The 21,708-nt window shown below is 37.3% G+C and overlaps 1 protein-coding gene across 3 annotated transcripts in view; it reads right to left on the bottom strand.

The window, feature by feature from the left end:
- ZNF652 (zinc finger protein 652) overlaps positions 1-21,708 on the bottom strand; it is a 63,784-nt gene that overhangs the window by 37,486 nt on the left and 4,590 nt on the right. The window lies entirely within an intron of this gene.

Genomic DNA, 21,708 nt, shown 5'->3' with positions numbered 1-21,708 from the left:
TGAGCCAATGGCTCTTGCTTCTCTTTTGGGAAGTACAGCTGAATATAGAGAGTAGGTTGATACTGGGATGTGGGTTGTAACCCTAACCACACTGAGTTATGGTTAAAAAACTGTCACGAGACATCCAGTGAGTCATGGTCTTGGAAGTGACAGGACTCTACCAAAACTGCTGCTACTCAAACATAGGGTTTATTTGTGAATGTCCAGATATCCTTTCTTCCTCTAAGGAGAGAAACATTTAACTTTTTTTTCTGATTATTAAAGGCAAAGTTTACAGGTCAAATGTGTTTATACACTAAGTGTTTTCTGTCCAATTATAGCACTCTACTCTTCATTCACATCTGTCATCTACACACAAAGTACCAAGAGTCTAATATAAAGAGAAGATATTTATTTATTTCTTCAAATCATTACTGTATTGACCCCAACCTTCATAGACTTAAATTTGTCTGGAGAGCAAGAACAAAAAACAAGTCACAATTGCCCAATAAAACAAATGCTATTTTTTAAAAGCACCACATAACTATTTAAAAGGGCAAGAAAGATGTAGAATGTACAGCTATGAGAGACCCCATGAAGAGCATGAGATCTGAGCAAGGTCCTGGAGGATGGAGGGATCTCAAGAAGCAGAGAGGAAATGAAAACACAGGCTGAGGAGAGGGAGGCTGTCATCATGAAGAAGCACAGCATACTCAGGCCCAGTCAAAGAGATCTTACCAGGGGTTATAAGCTTATAAATGTGGTTAGTGCAGGGACAGAAAATGGAAGGGTTTGACTATAGGGCTGAGAGATATGGGCATTACTAAAAGTGGCAGAGAGCCAAAAAAAAAAAAAAAAAGGGAAAATCAACAGGATTTTCTCATCAGATGTGAAGGATAAACAAAGAAAAGTAATGGACTTCCCTAGTGGTACAGTGGATAAGAATTCGCTGCCAATGCAGGGGACATAGGTTCAATCCCTGGTCTGGAAAGATTCCACATGCTGCAGAGCAGCTAAGCCCGTGTGCCGCAACTACTGAGCATGCACCCTAGAGCCCAGACCACAACTATTGAAACCCATGCACCTAGCGCCTGTGGTCCACAACAAGAGAATTCACCACAAGTAGGAGCTTGTGCACCACAATCAAGAGTAGCTGCCGCTCACGGCAACTGAAGAAAGCCTACGTGCAGCAATGTAGACCCAGTGCTGCCAAAAAGGAAAGAAAGAAAAGTATCAAAGATGACTTAAGACAATTTGAATTTCCGTATCTAAGGCATCCTAATTCATATGGTCATGTCTGAGATGCAAATTAGCCATTCAAGCAAAGATATCAAGTAATCAATTGGATAGAAGATCAGGGGAGAAGTCAGGACTGGAGTTACATATTTTGGAGACAGCAGCATACAGAAAGAATTTAAATTTGAGGACTGGGAAGACAGCATAGATAGAGAAAAGAAAGCTTTAGGGCACTCTAAGAGCAGAGGAGAAAAGGCCAACAAGGAAGAGTGAAAAAATTAACACTGAGGTAAAATGAAAAAGCTAAACTGCAACACACAGAAGCCAAAAGATTAAAAAGAATTTTTTTTTTTTTTTCAAGAAAGAACTGGTCAGCTGTATCAAATACTGCTAAAAACACTGAGTAAGAGGGAGACCTGATGTGAAGAACAGGCCCATTGGAAAAGACCCTGATGCTGGGAAAGAGTGAAGGCAGGAGAAGGGGATGACAGAGGATGAGATGGCTGGATGCCATCACTGACTTGATGGATATAAGTCTGACTAAGCTCTGGGAATTGGTGAGGGACAGGGAAGCCTGGCATGCTGCAGTCCATGGGTTCGCAGAGTTGGACACGACTGAGTGACTGCACTGAACTGAAAACAGAGAAAAGTGATCACTGAATTGAGTGGCTGAATAATTCCTTAACGTGAAGCCCCCCTTGTCCTTCCACAGCCTCCTTCTCCCTGGAAAAACAGGCGTCTTGAGTTAATTAGTACAATACATCCCCTACATATGAATGAGTTCCATTTTGAGAACACATTTGGAAATCCAATATGCTTTTAAGTCCAACAAAGTTAGCCTAGGTACCCAACTAACATAATCAGCTATGTAGTACTATACTGTTATAGGCTTATACTACTTTTCGCACAAATAATACATAAAAAACAAACATAAAAAAGAAAAAAGTTTAAATCTCATAGTACAGGACAGCAGGACCAGCTGCATCACTGCTGCTTTTACGCTTGCTTCAGGACATCCTGGGCTTGAAATGCAGTCTGGTATATCTCAAGCCTACACACAGTACGTACAGTGAGCACACAAAAGCGCAGCCGCTTGTGAACGATGCACGCACACCACAATGTGTGGCCACATGGACACCAGACATGCGAACTAACTTACGTGACGGGACGTGCGAAACGTGTGCATCTTCGAAAGTCTGCAACTTGAAGGTTCGTATGTACAGGCCTTACTGTGTAATGCTGGAGTGCTCAGACCCAGGCTGAGTTCTAGAGCTTCCACTCCTAGCCGTGGGGCTGACTCAACTAACCAGCTCGTCCTGAGAGGAGCAGGGAATGGCAGCTAAGGAATGGAAACTGAAACAGGACTCCAAAAACACACAAAGTTTGATTTGGTTTTCAAAGACGGGAGAGATTTGAGTGTGTTTAAATGCTGGTGGGAAGGGACACCTTTTACCACAAAGAACCCACTACAAGAAAAGATTTTAGAATTTCATTATAATAGGTTAGTTTATTAAGCTTTAAAAAATTATATACAGAAGAAAAACTATGATAAAGTCATAAACTTAATCTCCACCTCATTTCAGAACATATCAACCAAAAACAAAACAAAACAAAACAAAACCCTATCTACCACAATAAGTAGTAACAGTAAATAAATGAAAAGTAGAAAAGTACCTAATCTCTTGGTTATATTAAAACAGTAATTCCAGTATTAAAACACTAGGTACTAAATCATAAAAGCTCAGATATTTTAAAAGCTAAGGAAATCTATAACACAGCTACCTAAAACCATTTGGAATACGCTCCTAAAACACTTTCAGTCTTTAATACATTCTCAAATCTTAAGTATTTTTTCCCTTTGGTCTTACTGAAGAAATATGCTGTCTAGAGATAAGCTTTCTATAAACTTGTGTACAACAACCACATAAAAAATACTAAAACATTTTAATGTTCACTTCAGAAACTTCTAAAATTTAAAACCGCTCCAAATTAAAATATGACCACTTCAAAGAAAAAGGGATAATTTCAAAGTTAAGACCAAAACAGCTTTTGATACAAACCACTGCATGTTGCAGAAGCAGTAACCTAGTTTCACTTTGAGTGTAGTGTTTGTTGCCCTCAAGGGATCTGCAACTTTCAAGAAAGATTTTTTTTCACTAAATGCCATATAACAGGTAAAGCAGTGGAGAAAAAAAGTCAAACACATCTCAATAGTTCAGTTTAAGGAAAGAAAAGCAGACTCCTTACGAACACATACATATACAAACATGCATACATATACATGTATCATACTGACAAACCTATGCTAGTTATTGGCAACAAAACACTAAAATTTTAACTCAAGGCCAACCCATAAAACATGTGGCAATTTAACAATGTGTTTGTGAGGAGCAAAAATCCCTCAGCATCACACAAAATTATTCCTCACTATTTGCTCTGTGGTTCAATAATTGGTCAGGAGTAACCTGAGCAGAGAAAGCTGGTGAAGATGTTCAAATATACAAAGGTTTTTCCACACAGAATTCTTAATTACTTTTTCCCAAACATGATTCTCTATATTGAGCTGTGAATGACTGTGCATATTTCAGTAAGACAAAAATTCCAAACATCCATATTTCTGAGCAAACAGCCTGTTCCAAGGCACTGTCTCCCTATAAGTGCCAGAGAGGTTACTTTGAGGGTATAAAATAAATTAATTAGTAACAATACACACTTTAAACATTTATATTTTAACTGCACTGGAATGTCTAGAAAATGAGCTTATGAACAACAAAGGCACCGAGCCCAAGAGGAAACGAACAGACTCCTGGCTTGCAGACAAATGAGTGGGCAGAGGAAACATTTATGTGATTTTTATATGATGTTTTTCTTAATCTAAAGAAAACCACAGCTCTTCACAGTATATGTGCTATAAATAGATGTAATCAGTCAAAAACCTGAATATTTATTTGCCTACTTTTTTCTTTTTAAATAACTTTTGTCATAACCCAAATCCAATGAGTGATCAAGATAAGCAAGCCAATATGACCAAGCAGGTTGCCCAGTCAAAGCCTTACAGACATATGACCAAGACAGATTCTCCTTCACCTGTTTATGCTGAAGAAAATATTTTAAATAGTAATGTGGACTTTTATTGTTAATATCTTTAAATATACCTTACTCACCAAAATCAAAGTGTTTTCACACTGGTTCACATCAATGCAAAATTTCTATCAACTATTTTTGACAATACTTTTAAGAAACGTTGAGAGTTTTAATCACATAACTATTGTTCAAGTAACTGCTTCCTCCTTCCCCAGCTCCCCCCTCCCCCGACCAAAACCCCACATCAATCTAAGAATTACAAAGTTCCTGTCAAATGCGTGTAAGTCTCCTTTATAAATAGAGGAAATTAGGGTCCGCTGGCTAAATGGTGAGTGAGAGGGACTCTGAGAATTAAGAAGTAGTTGAGTATATAACTGCTATGCTCTTTTCTCCCTTAAACTAAAATCCAATCAAAGGATGTTGTTATTCTTTAGTTGCTAAGTCATGTCTAACTCTTTTGCAACCTGCCAGGCTCCTCTGTCCATGGGATTTCCCAGACAAGAATACTAGAGTGGGTTGCCATTTTCTTCTCCAGGGAATCTTCCTCACCCAGGGACTGAACCTGGGGTTGAGACTCTTGCTGAGTCTCCTGCACTGTGGGCAGATTCTCTACTGTTGAGCCACTGGAGAAGCCCATAATCAAAGGTTAGATGACATTTTTTGGGGGCGGGGAGGAAGTGGAGGTAAGAGTTGCTGGTAAAGAGGTAATCTACATATTCTAATATTTTTACAATGAACATGTATTATTTCTATAGAAATAAACAGAACATCAGATCCTAAACTTAAAAATTAAATGAATTCATCAAATCTATTCAGGTTCAATGTATAAGATCCTTTAGACGCAAGTGTTGATGAAAGCTGGAAGAAAGCGCAAACATAATTTAACAAAGCGTAAAAAACACTTAAATCTACACCAAGCCTCAAAATACCAGCAGATATTCAGTAACACTCAACAAGTATTTAATGAGCACCTACCACATGTGAGGTACCACAGACATAACTACTAACATGCTAATATGATCCCTGGTCTCTGGAAGCTTACAATATTGCCAATTAGTTTATAAACAGCGTGGTGGTATACTCCTGATTTATACCTATTTCTCCCAGAGTAATTATTAATAATGCCCCTCTCACATATCTCCCAGTCTGGACAATAAATTACATGGTTACATATTTATGCAAAAAACAAACATACTATTGTTCCTGCATGGCAACAGGTTTGTAAAATGTGTATCATTTCCAGGTTTTATCTTTTTAAAGTCATTCTATTAATTTTTATTACACGTTAAATTTTAAAAAATTATTTTAGACCTTCATCTCATTCTGATATATACCTATCATACAATAAAATAAAAGATTTGCTTCAATCAAGTAAGCAAAAATCAAAATCTGATTGTACCACATCAAAATGTATGCAAAGTAAATAAACCAAATGAATAAAAAATAAAAACTTTAAAGACTGTAAGCCCCTTGAGATCAGGTAGTTCTTTTTGAAATACTACTTCAGCTTTCTAGCCTGTGTCTAGCTCAGTACTGAGAACATACTGAGGTCCAGATATTTCCCAATAAAAGGAAACAGGACAGGAAACATCTAAGTCTGAAACATCTTGTCATAATGGAAAGCAAAGAAGCTATCAAAGACTACCAAGGTTGTGTCAAAAGACTCAGAAGCCAGCCTGATAAGCTCCTAATGGATAAAGACAGGACAACTGAGTTATCAACAATGATGAGCAACAGAGTGCACTGAAACACATCAAATATGCTTAAATCCACTGGTTACCTTTAGGGGATGCCAGAACAAGAAGCTCATTCTTCTGAAAACTGGTTAGTGAAGGATAAGAGTCAAGCATTCAACTTGCCATTCCTATCAGATCTGTACCTCAAGGAAATTAAATATTTGTTGAGGGGAAATTTCTTTTTATAGAAGTATTCTAATTGAAGAGGAAATGATTTCTGTATCATTTTTCAATACATAATGAATTAATAGATATAAACAATGATAATCAGTGGCTGTTGATCAGTACCAAAGAAGAAACAACCAACACTGTACATCTCCTGGTAGAGTTATACACCACCACCTATTAGTCTTGCCCCATACCCACAAAAAAACTGCACCTTAATCTGATCCAGTCTATAGATCTAAAAACCAATTTACAGGAAATAAAAAGGGACCAAGGAACATGTTAAATGTGTCACATGGATACAGTCAGCACAATCCAGACTATGGAAGATTACCCAGTAAACGACATGCATTCCTCAACAAAAATTCCAAGGAAAAGGAGAAAGGAAGGAAGGCGAACCTATATATTTAAAGAGATTTAATAGACATACTAGCCAATCACTCTTTCTTTGGACCTTAATTCAACATTCTAGCCGGTACCTTAAATGTTGAAAAAACACACTGAAAAAACAATTATGAGTCAATTGGGAAGTATAGACATTGATTACTTAATGATAGTCTGGAAGTTTTTTTTAGTATAATGGTATTTGTCTTTTTTAAAAAAGAATTTTCATATATAAAAATAATATGATATGACATCTAGACCACTTCAAAGTAATTGGAGAGAGGGAATTACAGTGAGGGTGGATATATATGAAACAAAATTGTGTGTGTGCTTGGCTGCATCCAACTCTTTGTGACCCCATGGACTGCAGCGCACCGAGCTCCTCTGTCCATGGAATTTTCCAGGCAAGAATACTGGAGTGGGATGCCATTTTCTACTCTGGGGACTCTTTCTGAACCAGGGATAAAACCTGCGGCTCTTGCATCTCCTGCACTGGCAGGTGGATTCTTTACCACGATACCACCTGGGGAGCCCGATGAAACAAGATTAGCCATGTGCTAATAATTGTTGGGCTTCCCTGGTGGCTCAGTGGAGAAAAAAACATTTTATAACTACAATTAACTCTAAATTAACTTTTTGATATGACTAAACTAAGGAATTACAGAGGTAAAATACAGTTTGAAAATCCCCCACATTATGACATTTTCTTTTCCATAACATAAATTTCACATCTCTAAAAACTATAATATAAAATGTATCAAATATGGTATATGTTTGATATAATAAAACTTTAATTCCAAATATGCTAACACAGAATAATAAAAAAAAGTTAAATATGTTCGATTAAAACAATTTGCCTAGTAAGATCATCACTCAGTCAAGACTGGTTAGACAGTAGACACTACTGTATTCTATACACTAAGTCAACTTTTAATTTTTCAATGAAAGGACAATAAAATTGAACTACAAACTTCTATCTTCATGTGGAACTTACTATGTAGCTGGGGCTACAGGTAAGGTTTTAGGTCTATATTGCTTACATGCATAGCCAGTGTTTTATTAAGAACTGGCATTAAAGCCGCTTTACATGTGTTCTCTAGCTGATGGACTACACGATACATTCTGTCACCTTCATATATACACAGGTCCAACTAAGAAACCATTAGCCAAACAAAGTACGAGTATGCTTATAAACAGAGGCCTATGGGTGAGCAGAAGACCATTTTAGATGATTTTCTAAATCCGCTGTACTATGAGGTCACCAGGATTCTCATCTGCAGTCAGTGCTGTGGGGTTGCTATCACCATAAGTACATCATGTGCTCAGTTGCTCAGTCGTGTCTAACTCTTGTGAGTCCATGAACTGTAGCCTACTAGGCTCCTCTGTCCATGGAATTTTCCAGGCAAGAATACTGGAGTGGGTTCCCATTTCCTTTTCCAGGGGATCTTCCTGACCCAGGGATCAGACTCACATCTCTTGAGTCTCCTACGGATTCTTTACCACTGTGCCACCTAGGAAGCCCAAGCGAGAATATTGGAGTGGGTTGCCATTCCCTTCTGCAAGAGATCTTTCTGAGCCAGGTATTGAACCCAGGTTTCCTGCCTTGCAGGTGGGTTCTTTACTGTTTGAGCCATCAGGAAAGCCGGTAAGTAAGATGGCCTACACCATTTCACCGTATAAAAATCAGACGCAACTACAAGCCATAGCAACGGTTCTCCACCATTAAATGAAAAACTACCTTCCTCCTTCCCTGGTTTGCTTTCTCTATCCTGAGTCACTTCTAAGCTGCATTTTCTGGTTTCTAGAACAAGGAGACTACATAATTTTCCTCAGTTCTAGAATGTTATTGATTTTAAGTTTTTATTTTATGGTCAATTTTGTGGAAAGTCCAAATAAATGAAGCAGCTGTAGTTTCTGACTGAGGATCCAAACCTCAGGTTCATTCTGGGCTGTTCCCTCTACCTTACCCCAATACCTAATGAACCAACAAGTCCTGTTTTTAAAAACTGACGTGTCCTCCCTATTCCAATTGCTAACATAACCTCTGAGTTCAGGCCCTAATCAACTCATACACACATTACAAGTCTTTCTGCCTCCTTCTTTTAAAACACCTTACACAGAGATTTTCTAAACTACATTTTCCTAAAGAATTTGGATCATGTCATTTCCTAGCTACAAAACCATTATTGGTTTCTAGAGCCTTGGAATAAAGTTCAATACCTTAGCAAAGCGTTCCAAAGCCCTCCTCCATCTGACCCAACTGACTTTTTCAGACTTGGCTCCCCAAATCCTTCTCTCCCACCTAATGTCATCATGCTATTTCTAAAGTGCACTCTTTTTCCTCTTCTAAACCTTTGGTTATGTCATTGTTTCCACCGAGAACATCACCACTCCACCCCACAACAGCCTATATGACTATAAAGTTCTAAGCAGCTTTGCAGTCCTAGCTCAAAAGTACCTATCTCCTTCATGAAGCTTTTCTTGACTACCACTTTTGTTTCCAAGAATGCTTAGGAAGATTTTTATTTACTTGTAAAAGGACATGCAAGCTAATAGAACATTCAACAGTTTTGTTTAAGCTGGGAGGAAAGTGATTTTTAAAAATCCATACCCATGTGATGTTGCCAATTTCTTCTGCCTCTTCCATAATGTAAACTGTTTCAATAAATCATTTAAATAGAGTGAGTTTGGATGCCACAGTTTGCCTCAGGAGGGATTCTCTGCCATTAGCAAGTGAACAGTGAAAGATACCCAAGTAGTACCCCATCTATAATGGTTCAGTTCAGTGCAGTCACTCAGTCATGTCTGACTCTTTGGGACCCCATGGACTCCAGCATGCCAGGCTTCCCTGTCCTTCACCAGCTACCGGAGCTTGCTCAAACTCAAGTTCATCGAGTCAGTGATGCCATCCAACCATCTCATCCTATTGTCCCCTTCTCCTCCTGCCTTCAATCCTTCCCAGCATCAGGGTCTTTTCCAATGAGTCAGTTTTTTTGCATCAGGTGGCCAAAATATCGGAGTTTCAGCTTCAGCATCAGTCCTTCCAATGAATATTCAGGGTTGATTTCCTTTAGGATGGACTGGTTTGATCTCCTTGCAGTCCAGGGGACTCTCAAGAGTCTTCTCCAACCACAGTTTGAAGGTATCAATTCTTCGGCACTCAGCTTTCTTTATGGTCCAACTCTCACATCCATACGTGACTACTGGAAAAACCATAGCTTTGATTATAATGGACCTTTGTCAGCCAAGTAATGTCTCTGCTTTTTAACATGCTGCCTAGGTTGGTCATAGCTTTTCTTCCAAGGAGCAAGCGGCTTTTAATTTGATGATTGCAGTCACCATTCCCCAGTGACTTTGGAGCCCAAGAAAATAATGCCTGTCACTGTTTCCATTGTTTCCCCATCTATTTGCCATGAAGTGATGGGATGAGATGCCATGATCTTAGCTTTTTGAATGTTGAGTTTTAAGCCAGCTTTTTCATTCTCCTCTCACTTTCATCAAGAGGCTCTTTAGTTCCTCTTTGCTTTCTGCCATAAGGGTGGTGTCATCTGCATATCTGAGCTTATTGATATTTCTCCTGGCAATCCTGATTCCAGCTTGTGCTTCATCCAGCCCAGCATTTCACATGATGCACTCTGCATATAAGTTAAATAAGCAGGGTGACAACATACAGACTTGATGTACTCCTTTCCCAATTTTGAACCAGTCCATTGTTCTACGTCCAGTTCTAATTGTTGCTTCTTGACCTGCATGCAGATTTCTCAGGAGGCAGGAAAGGATCTGGTATTCCCATCTCTTTTAAGAATTTTCCAGTTTGTTGTGATTTACATAGTTAAAGGCTTTAGAGTAGTCAATGAAGCAGATGTTTTTCTGGAATTCTCTTGCTTTTTCTATGATCCAACAGATGTTGGAAATTTGATCTCTGATTCCTCTGCCTTTTCTAAATCCAGTTTGAACATCTGGACGTTCACATACTGTTGAAGCCTAGCTTGGAGCATTTTGAGCATTACTTTTCTAGCATGTGAAATGAGTGCAATTGTGTGGCAGTCTGAACATTCTTTGGCATTGCCTTTTTTTGGGATTGGAATGAAGACTGACCTATAAATGGTATTCTGCTGCAAAACCAGCACCATTTTCTCTTTCAAGAACCGCTTAATATTTATATTCTCTCAGAGCCAGACAATGCAACCATCCGGCACAAGTTAATTTCTTAGTAAAACAAAAGGTAGCTATGTGCTCCTGGAAATAGGGACTTGTAACTGGAATGAAAAGGGTATCACTGTGCAAGAACTATACTTATTCATATTATAAATTATGCTTCTGCATGGTCACAAGAAGGGTGGGGGAAAAAGACCTCCAAATCTACCCTAATACAGCCTTGGGCAGACATCTGTGAACATCAAAAGATAACTTTCAAAGATAACAACATCAAAGATACTTTAAATTTATCTAGACAAATATAGAGATACATTATACATGGTACAAATGTACAATGTATGACTAAAATTAATCTATGAACAGATATTCAAGCTTATTTAAGCACAGAGTTTAAAAGCTTGATTTAGGATGTTTCCAAACAGAAAAAAAGTATTAGTTGAAAAATTAGTGAAATCTGAACTAAATCTGGAGTTAAGCTGATAGTAATGTACAGCACTGGTTTCTTGGTGTATGTAAGACTTTAACAATAACATAACTAGATGAAGAGAACCATATTCAGTATTTTGTAATAATGTGTAAGGGAAAATAATCTGGAAAAAAAATAAAGATGAATATCTGAATCATGTTGCTATATACCTGAAACTAACACAACACTGTAAGTCAATTATACTTCAACAAAAATAGAGTTAAATTAAAGTTTTTAAAAAAGAATTAATATATGAGAAAAGTATCTCAAAATCCTATTTGTTGTTGTTGTTGTTCAGCTATTAAGTTGTCTGACTCTTTGCAACCCCATGGACGGCAGCACACCAGGCTCCCCTGCTGTCCTTCACTATCTCCTGGAGACTGCTCAAAGTCATGTCCAAAATCCTATACAAATGTTATAATTATTACTATGCTTTGTGTTTATATGATTTTCAACTTTATCCATAAGATATAATCATCGGGAATATTTTCATATTCTACCTTTATTGTAACTAAATGTGAACAAAATGTCAACACAGTGAAGTAATTTTCGAATGCTAATTTTCAGTTTGCCAAATATACAATAAAAATGTACCAACTTTAATGTTCTTGCCATTTTATTTTACCTGTTCTAACAACTATAAGAGAACAATGAATTTAGCTAAAAATAATTACAGATTCATTTCTCTAATATAAAGTACTCAACTTTTAAAATCTATGTATAACAAGTAATAAGCTCAGAAATATTGATATGTAATTGCTTTTTAAGTAATAATTTGTTTTCAATTTGGTTCAGAGTAATGTGAAAGACTAAATTATATTATTTTAATGGCTGTTAGGTAAACTCTCAGTATCCCAATTAGGTTAGGAAACGGAAACACAGTCATAGAAAAAACAAAAATAAACCTTTAAAAGTACTGGACCTTAAACTCTACCATTATTCCATAAACCACAAGAAGACTATGAAGTTATTTAAGATTATCAATCGCATTTATAATATTTCTATAGTCAGTTGTACTGTGTTACTGTAACATTTTTAAGTATATATTTTAACCTAAGGCTTTCTTTTTATAACCAAGAAATAAATGCATATACATTCATCTTAAGAAAAAAGAGAGAACTGAATGAGGTAGATATACAAGTACCTGTTTTAGTCTACAAACAATAAATGCTGGAGAGGGTGCGGAGAAAAAGGAACCCTCTTACACTGTTGGTGGGAATGCAAACTAGTACAGCCACTATGGAGAACAGTGTGGAGATTCCTTAAAAAAACTGGAAACAGAACTGCCATACGACCCAGCAATCCCACTGCTGAGCATACACACCGAGGAAACCAGAACTGAAAGAGACACGTGTACCCCAATGTTCATCGCAGCACTGTTTCCAATAGCCAGGACGTGGAAGCAACCTAGATGTCCATTGGCAGACAAATGGATAAGAAAGCTGTGGTACATATACACAATGGAATATTACTCCACTATTAAAAAGCATGCATTTGAATCAGTTCTAATGAGGTAGATGAAACTGGACCCTATTACACAGAGCGAAGTCAGAAAGAAAAACACCAACACAGTATATTAACGCGTATATACGGAATTTAGAAAGATGGTAACAATGACCCTATATGCGAGACAGCAAAAGAGACACAGATGTAAAGAACAGACTTTTGGACTCTGTGGGAGAAGGTGAGGGTGGGATGATTTGAGAGAATAGCATTGAAACATGTATATTATCATATGTGAAATAGATCACCAGTCCAGGTCCAATGCATGAGGCAGGGTGCTCAGGGCTGATGCACTGGGATGACCCTGAAGGATGGCATGGGGAAGGAGGTGGGAGGGAGGGTCAGGATGGGGAACACATGTACACCCATGGCTGATTCATGTGAATGTATGGCAAAAACCACCGCAATATTGTAAAGTAATTAGCCTCCAATTAAAATAAATTAAAAAAAAAAGTACCTGTTTCTCATCTTTTCTGTGAAAAATTATTCCAAATTTTAATTTTTTTTTAATTTTAAAAAAGAGAGCTTACAGGGTAGTACAAATTGAGGTATAACCACATTAATGAAAAGATTTTCTTTGAATTAAAAAAAACAAACTGCTTTATTAGTTTTTCTCAAAAGTGAGGACTTTTTTTTTCTTTTATTTTTATTAGTTGGAAGCTAATTACTTTACAAAAAGTGAAGGCTTTTAAAACTTTTTTTTCCCATGCCACGTGGCTTACAGGACTTCAGCTCCCCAACCAGGGACTGAACTGCGGCCTTCAGCAGTGGAAGTACAGAGTCCTAACCACTGGATCACTAGGGAATTCCCTAAAAAACTGCCTTTTTTTTTAAATTGCTTTTTTTTTAAATTTTTTTTATTTTTTTTTTAATTTTTTTTATTTTTTTTTTTTAAATTGCTTTTTTAACTTTGATGTTTTTCAACATTTTCAGATTTACTTGGTAAAGACTATCAATTACCAAATGGACTGAGTTTTTCCAGCAGGATCCACCTACAAACATGTATAGATATGTTTTATGGCTTAAATCCCAAACTGGCTAACGCCAAGATAACCGGACTTCTGACAGCAGCTGGTTTGGCCAATATAGACCAGAATGCTATATGACTATGGAGCAACTCATTAGAGCAACTCAGCACTATTTTCCTAAGTGTGAAGTGTGCATATTTTTGGACCCAGCTATCGAGAACTCCTCATTAATAGATAATAACACAAATATAAAAAGGTATGTATACAAGGGTATTCATTTCATAGCACTACTTAATATAACAAAAACTTGAAACATAAATAATGATATACACACACATACACACACACACACAAATAATAATGATACACACAGATTCTGGCATACTACACAGTCATTCGAATGATGATGTAGGTTTATATTAATTGACACAGAAATATGTCCACATGAGAAAAAATAAGAGTAAAAGTACATGTGGGAATGGAATCATGCAATCCCACTACGTAAAACTATGCACATACAACTATGCATATGTATGCTCACACTGAGAGATACCTAGGATGGAGTAAAGATGAAGAAGGAGATCTTTTGTTTCTTCATATTTTTCTGTAATCCTTAAATAATTTTGGATAAGCTTGTATAATTCTTTAGAAAAATAATTAAATTATTCTTCATAACACTATAGAAGCAATTTGTTTCACACTCAAGTAAGACACTAAGTACCCAAATACGTAATTTTAAAAAAATGATCCCCTGTTCATGACTGAAAATGGTAAAATATTTGTTACTGAACTTACTGTAAACAATAGCCCTAGAAAGCTGAGAAATAGTTCTATTATGAAAACATCCAACATTAGCCAAAGACTCTAGGTTGTCAACATTAACTGCAACATTAGCTAATGTAATTTTGGCTTGTAGACATGACAGACACATCTCAGTATTATAATGCTTAGCTAGAGCTAAATTACAGTTATAAATATCAAGTTATTTCACACAGAGTCTACTTGCAAATAGACATATATTGTTTATAGTGTTTATACCTTAGCTTAGCTCCGTCAATAGGTTTTTTTGCACAAGCAACGCAAATCTGTCCTGTTGCCAAGGATTTATGCTTCCATACCAATGAACTGGGGAGCTGCAAGACAACTTACAACATATTCAATATTCTCTATTATATGAGAGATGCAAAGAAAAATGAGGCTTTAAAATGTTAAATGGTTCCAGTAAGGTCAACAGCTAGTTGATGGCACAGCTTGGTCTATTACCCAGATTCTGGTCCTAAGTGTCAAAATGAATTATTTCTACATACTCATTAGGACTCAGGCTTCCCTGGTAGCTCAGATAGTAAACAATCTGCCTGAAATGCAGGAGAACCGGGTTCAATCACTGGGTCGGGAAGATGCCCTGGAGAAGGAAATGGATACCCACTCCAGTATTCTTGCCTGGAGAATTCCCTGGACAGAGGAGCCTGGTGGGCTATAGTCCATGGTTTGCAAAGAGTTGGACATGACTGAGTGACTAACACTTTCACACACACACCCATTAGGACAGTGAAGATAAAAAATACAATTTCAAGTGTCAGCAAAGATGCAGACCAAACAAGACTTTCGTGTGTTACTGGTGGAGATACAAAAGGGCACACTCTCTCTGGAAAACAGCTTGGCAGTTTGTTACAAAGTTACACACACACACACCATATCATCAAGCGATCCCATTCCTAGGTATTTACTCTAGAGAAATGAGAATTTATATTCACCCCAAACTAGAAATAATCCAAATGTCCTTCAAGAATGAATAAACAATCTGTGGTATACCCACACAATAGGATATTACTTGGTGATAAAAAGGAACAAACTGTTGATACCCAAAAAACTTGGATGAATCTCATAGGCATTATGCTAAGTGGAGGAAGACAGTCTCAAAAGGTTACATACTGACTGATCCTATTTACAGAGCACTTTCCAAAAGAGAAAACTATAGAGGTGGACAACAGATCAATGGTTGCCAGAGTGGAGGGTGGGGGAGAGTACCAATGCAAAGGGATTACAGGAAAGAGTCTTGAGTGATGGACTTGTTCTGTATCCTGACGTGGTGGTGGTAACATGAATCTATACAGGCACTGATACAAAGAACGGTACACATGCCAAAATATCAATTTTACTGTACATTAATTTAAAAAATAAAACAGGGACTCCCCTGCTGGTCCAGTGGTTAGGACTTCAGGCTTCCACTGCAGGGGCACAGATTTGATCCCTGGTCGGGGAACTAGGATACTGCACACTACGTGGCATGGCCCAAATATATATTTTTTTAATAACAATTTAACGAAATTACTTACATAGTCTCTGGCTTCTAAAAGCCAGAAATATTTATGGATTTTTAAATTTAATTTTAAAACTAATTTTTCAATTACCAAAATAAAATCATTTGATGGGTCTTTTCCTAAAAAATCTCAACACCAAGAAAAGAATACATTCACTTTGGCAAGTTACATAACCTCCCTTTTGTCTTAATTTCTCTGTTGAAAAATGGGGATGATAACATCTACCTCAAAGGGTTATATGAGGATTAAATGGCAGATAAATAAAGAAAAATACAAACATATTCACAGTATACATAACTTTGGGTATGGAAATGAAAGACAACTCCACCCAAGTAACTTTTAAGTTTTGTCCTTCTATTCAACCAGGTTCTGATGATTGCTTTTCTGACAGAGCTATCTCTGAAATATAGCCAAGCCCAGAGTCTGATTTTCACACAGAGGTAAAAATTCACCACTGGGTCCTTGATGTATTTTTATTCTATAACCATTTTACACAAGTAAATTGTTACTTAAACCACACTTTGTGTTAAAGGTCATGCTGTATATGTTTATTACATTTGTGTATGTTTATATGTATTTTTATCTATTTCTTAGTCCACTCAATTCTACAAGTAGCCAGTGCTTGACTGTATGTGTGTCTGTATTAAGCAATAATAGGTATCCCATCTTTTAAAAGAACATAGTTTAAATGCTAGGCAAAATAAGAATCCAATTTTAACCTTTCCAAAGTTTAATCTTTAAGAATTAACTCTATGCAACAACTGGGCTTCCCTGGTGAGGTTGAGCGGTAAAGAATCTGCCTGCAGGAGATGCAAGTTCAATTCCTGAGCCAGGAAGATCCCCTGGAGAAAGAAATGGCAACCCACTCCAGTATTCTTGCTGGGGAAATCTCACAGACAGAGGAACCTGTCTGGGGGTTACAGTCCATGAGGTCTCAAGAGAGTCAGACACAACTTAGCGACTAAACAACAATAATGCAATAACTAAAGCCATAACTATGATGATTTCCTTCATGCCACGTTTCTTAACACTTCAAACTCATACCATTAAGCACAGCTTTTCATTTTACCACTCCCCCCATCCCCATTTAATCCAGTAAGCATTTGTTTAGCATCAACTTCAAGAAAATACTTTTTGTTAAGTTCTACTTAGGGCAGTGATTTTCAAACTGTCTGTCCCAACCCAATTTTTACAAATGAAACAGTGTAAAATAACAGACTATCTCACAGATGGTAAGGCTAAGTACTGTTTCTAGAGCTTTGTTTCAGTTGTAGGTGGTGGAACACATGTGAGGGAATACATGTGGGCATGCACATACTGCTTCTCTCTGTGGCTCATGGTCCAGAAGTTTGAGAAACAGTGTTACAGAGAATTAAATAAACACCAGTTCTAGATTTAGAAGAGTCCAACCCTGCAACAGCTGGCTCTGGGGACATGTCTTTAGGACTCTGTACCACCTGACCTTAGAGACACAAGTCATCTTTAAAGAAAAAAATCTAACTTTCCATTTGAGGTGATGAAAAGGCTGAGGAGTTTCTGAAAGGCAGAAAAAACTACCTTTTGGATACAGTTTCAATTCCTTACAAGTTGGAATGGATGCATAAGTGTATAGGTTGTTTACCACAATCTGACAGGAGGAAACTAGCAAATTGAAATGATATAATTTTTAAATTAGAAAAATTATTTAGTATACACGTGCCAAGGATCAAAAATTTTTTAAGTACAGAAGAGAATATAGTGAATACAGCAGCATTACTCATGACAGCTACACCAGAAACCATCCAAATGTCCATTGATGGTAGAATGGAGAAATAAATTATAATGTATGTATACAATGAAATATTATATGAGAATAAATGAAGTACTGTTACACACAATATGAGTGAATCTTATAAGACATACTCAAATGAGTACATACTGTATTACACTTACATATGGCTTAGAGATTTTTCACAATAATATATCGCTTCTTCATTCTTTTTTGTAGCCATATAAAATTTACTCAATTGCATGAATATACACTAATTTATGTATCCAATTCTTACTATAAGGATTTAGGATTTTCCTAAACACTTACTGAGTTAATTTAAATGACTTTGTATGCCTACTGCATATGCCTGGTATGCTGAAGAAAACTGAAGAGCTCAGGATGCTTCAGGCAAGGTTAAGTTCAAACTCTTGTTCAGTCACTCATTCATGTCTGACTCTGTAACCCATGGACTGCAGCACACCAGGCTTCCCTGTCCTTCACCATCTCCTGGAGTTTCCCCAAACTCATGTCCATTGAGTTGGTGATGCCAATCAATCATCTCATATTCTGTTGTCCCCTTCTCTGCCTGCCTTCAATCTTCCCCATCATTAGGGTCTTTTCCAATTTGTTGGCTCTTCAAATCAGATGGCCAAAGTATTGGAGCACCAGCTTCAGCAACAGTCCTTCCAATGAATATTCAGGGTTGATTTCCTTTAGGATTGACTGGTTTGGTCCACTTGCTGTCCAAGGGACTCTCAAAAGTCTTCTCCAGCACCACAATTCGAAGGCATCAATTCTTTGGCACTCAGCCTTCTTTATGGTCCAGCTCTCACATTCATACATGACTACTGGAAAAACCATAGCTTTGACTAAACAGATCTTTAGAGGCACAGTAATGTCTCTGCTTTTCAAGACGCTGTCTATGTTTGTCACTGTTTTTCTTCCAAGGAGCAAGTGGCTTTTAATTTTATGGCTACAGTCACTATCTGCAGTGTTTCCACTGTTTCCCCTGCTTCCCGATCTATTTGCCATGAAGTGATGGGACCAGATGCCATGATCTTAATTTTTTGAATGTTGAGTTTCAAGCTAGCTTTTTCACTCTCCACTTTCACCTTTATCAAGATGCTCTTTAATCTCTTTAATTCTTCTTCGCTTTCTGCCATAAGGGTGCCGTCATCGGTATATCTGAGGTTATTGATATTTCTCCCCTCAATCCTGATTCCAGCTTATGATTCATTCAGGCAGGCATTTCACATGATGTACTCTGCACATAAGTTAAATAAGCAGGTTGATAATATATAGCCTTAACATACTCCTTTCCCAATTTTGAACCAATCTGTTTTTCCATGTCTGGTTCTAACTGTTGCTTCTTGACCTGCATACAGGTTTCTCAAGAGACAGGTAAAGTGGTCTTGTATTCCCATTTCTTTAAGAATTTTCCAGTTTGTTGTGATCTACACAGTCAAACGCTTTAGTGTAGTCAATGAAGCAGAAGTAAGATGTTTTTCTGGAATTCTCTTGCTTTTTCTATGATCCAATGGATGTTGGCAATTTGATCTCTGATTCTTCTGCCTTTTCTAAATCCAGCTTGTACATCTGGAATTTCTTGGTTCACAAACTGTTGAAGCCAAGCTTAAAGGATTTTGAGCATTACTTTTCCAGTATGTGAAATGAGTGCAATTCTGTGGTAGTCTGAACATTCTTTGGCATTGACCTTCTTTGGGACTGGAATGAAAAATGACCTTTTCCAGTCCTGTGGTCACTGCTGAGTTTTCCAAATTTGCTGGCATATTGAGTGCAGCACTTTCACAGCATCATCTTTGAGGATTTGAAATAATTCAGCTGGAATTCCATCACCTCCACTATCTTTGTAGTGATGCTTCCAAAGGCTCACTTGACTTCACACTCCAGGACGTCTGGCTCTAGGTGAGTGATTACACCATTGTGGTTATCCAGGTCATTAAGATCTTTTTTGTTCAAACTCCAGCTGTTAGTATATTAATATAGGAAAAGTCCATGGGCAGCTGGGACATAGTTTTAAGAGGAACTGGGGGAAAAAACCAGATTTATCTACAAAACTGAGGTCATAAGTGCTCTCCCTGCCAACCCCTCAAGAAACAAAACAGCACTTTACTGTACTATTTTTTGCATTTCAATATTCATAGGTCACTGATATTATTCTAGATATATTAAAATGATATATTCAAAAGGGTAAAAACAATTTATAAGGGCCTAGTTATAAATCTCATTTTATAGCTCACACAGTATAATTAAGAAGTTATATTCTGGGACTTCCCTGGTGGTCCAGTGGTTAAGAATTCACTTGCCAACGCAGAGGACACAAGTTTAATCCCTAGTTCAGGAAGATCCCACATGCTGTAGAGCAACTAAGCCTGTGCGCCACAACTACTGAAGCCCCTGCACCTAGAGCTTCTGCTCCCCGAGAGAAATCACCACAGTGAGAATCCCATGCACCGCAACTCTAGAGCAGTCCCTGCTCAATGCAACTAGAGAAAGCCCACAGACAGCAACTAAGACCCGGTGCAGCGAAAAATAAACAAAAAATTTTAAAAAGATTATTTAAAAAAATAAGTTATATTCCATTGAATCCCCCGAACTGAATCTAAATCACAAAGCTGAAAGTATAAATGTGTTGAAGATTATATTCTACACTAGCATTGAAGTCAAAAGGAATCACCCACACTGCCTATGTTGGTGAAATCCAGGTAGAGTCACAATTCTCTGATACCATGGTCTTTACTTCCATGGAAAAGACCAAAAATCATGCTCAGGAGCCATTCTTTGCATTATTTCCATTCTTATTCTCTTCCAACAATCCCTTCTCACCACATACTAACTGGTGTATCGAGAAACTGACAAAAGCAACAAGCCATCTACTGAGCCATTTGACTCCAGTAAACTAGACAGAAAAAAAAAATAGCACCACTTCCAAAAAAAAGTTTACTTAGCAAAATATATTATAGTTTAGAAAAAATTATGTTAACTCAATCATCTAAACCTTATTTAGTCAGTGGGTTCACAAAGTATAAATGCTGCTGTTATACATTCTGGCCAAGGCTAAGTTTTTTTTCAAGTGTTCTGCAAAGTCTAAGGTGAGTCTAAGACCATTACTTGCCAATTCCTCTTTATCAGCAATCCAATACTAGTGACTGATTCCACTGATGGGCAAACCCCTAAGTGGCTCAATGATAAAAGAAAATAAGGCTTAGCAGATTCCCTTGAGCTATTTCCTAATGCATTACTGATGTCCCTACCTTATTGGAAAAGTCTCTAGCTAACTCTTGGGTTATGGACTTATCATAGTGATAGTCTGCAAAAATGACAGAATAATTTAATTCTATAGAACTCAAGAAACCCTATTTTAAAAGTTCTGTGTATTGAATAAAACTGTATATGTTCCCTGAAACTACTTTTCAAAGTAACTAGAATCTTAAACTATGTTTATGTATGTGAAGTCGCTCAGTCGTGTCCGACTCTTTGCGACCCCGTGGACTGTAGCCTACCAGGCTCCTCCATCCGTCCATGGGATTTTCCAGGCAAGAGTACTGGAGTGGGTTGCCATTTAAAAAAAAAAATGTATTTTACCATAAACTTGCCTTTTTGACTAAAAACAATGCTGGGAACTATATACACAACCTAAAGGTATAGGTCTAAAGTGGAGAGCTGATCAAATTTGACAGGTAAGGGACCTTACTTTTCTTTCCTTCACCCATTAAAGCAAAAATGCCTTAGGCACTCAAACTTATAGCCCTAATAATAGTTTATGATCAAAACCTCAGAAGAGCAATGAGAATTTGTTGTTGTTTTTTTTTTGAGAATTTTTTAAGAAAAAAATGTTCGTAAGTTTTTTCAAATATCAAAGATAACTGCTATATAAACAAACAGATTAACTAAAATAAGCATCTGATGTCTTCACTGATTCCACCAAGCATTTATG

The sequence above is a fragment of the Cervus elaphus genome, chromosome 5 (genome assembly GCF_910594005.1).
Source record: "Cervus elaphus chromosome 5, mCerEla1.1, whole genome shotgun sequence".
Classification (NCBI taxonomy): Eukaryota; Metazoa; Chordata; class Mammalia; order Artiodactyla; family Cervidae; genus Cervus; species Cervus elaphus.
This window is presented reverse-complemented; position numbering and strand designations above follow the sequence as displayed.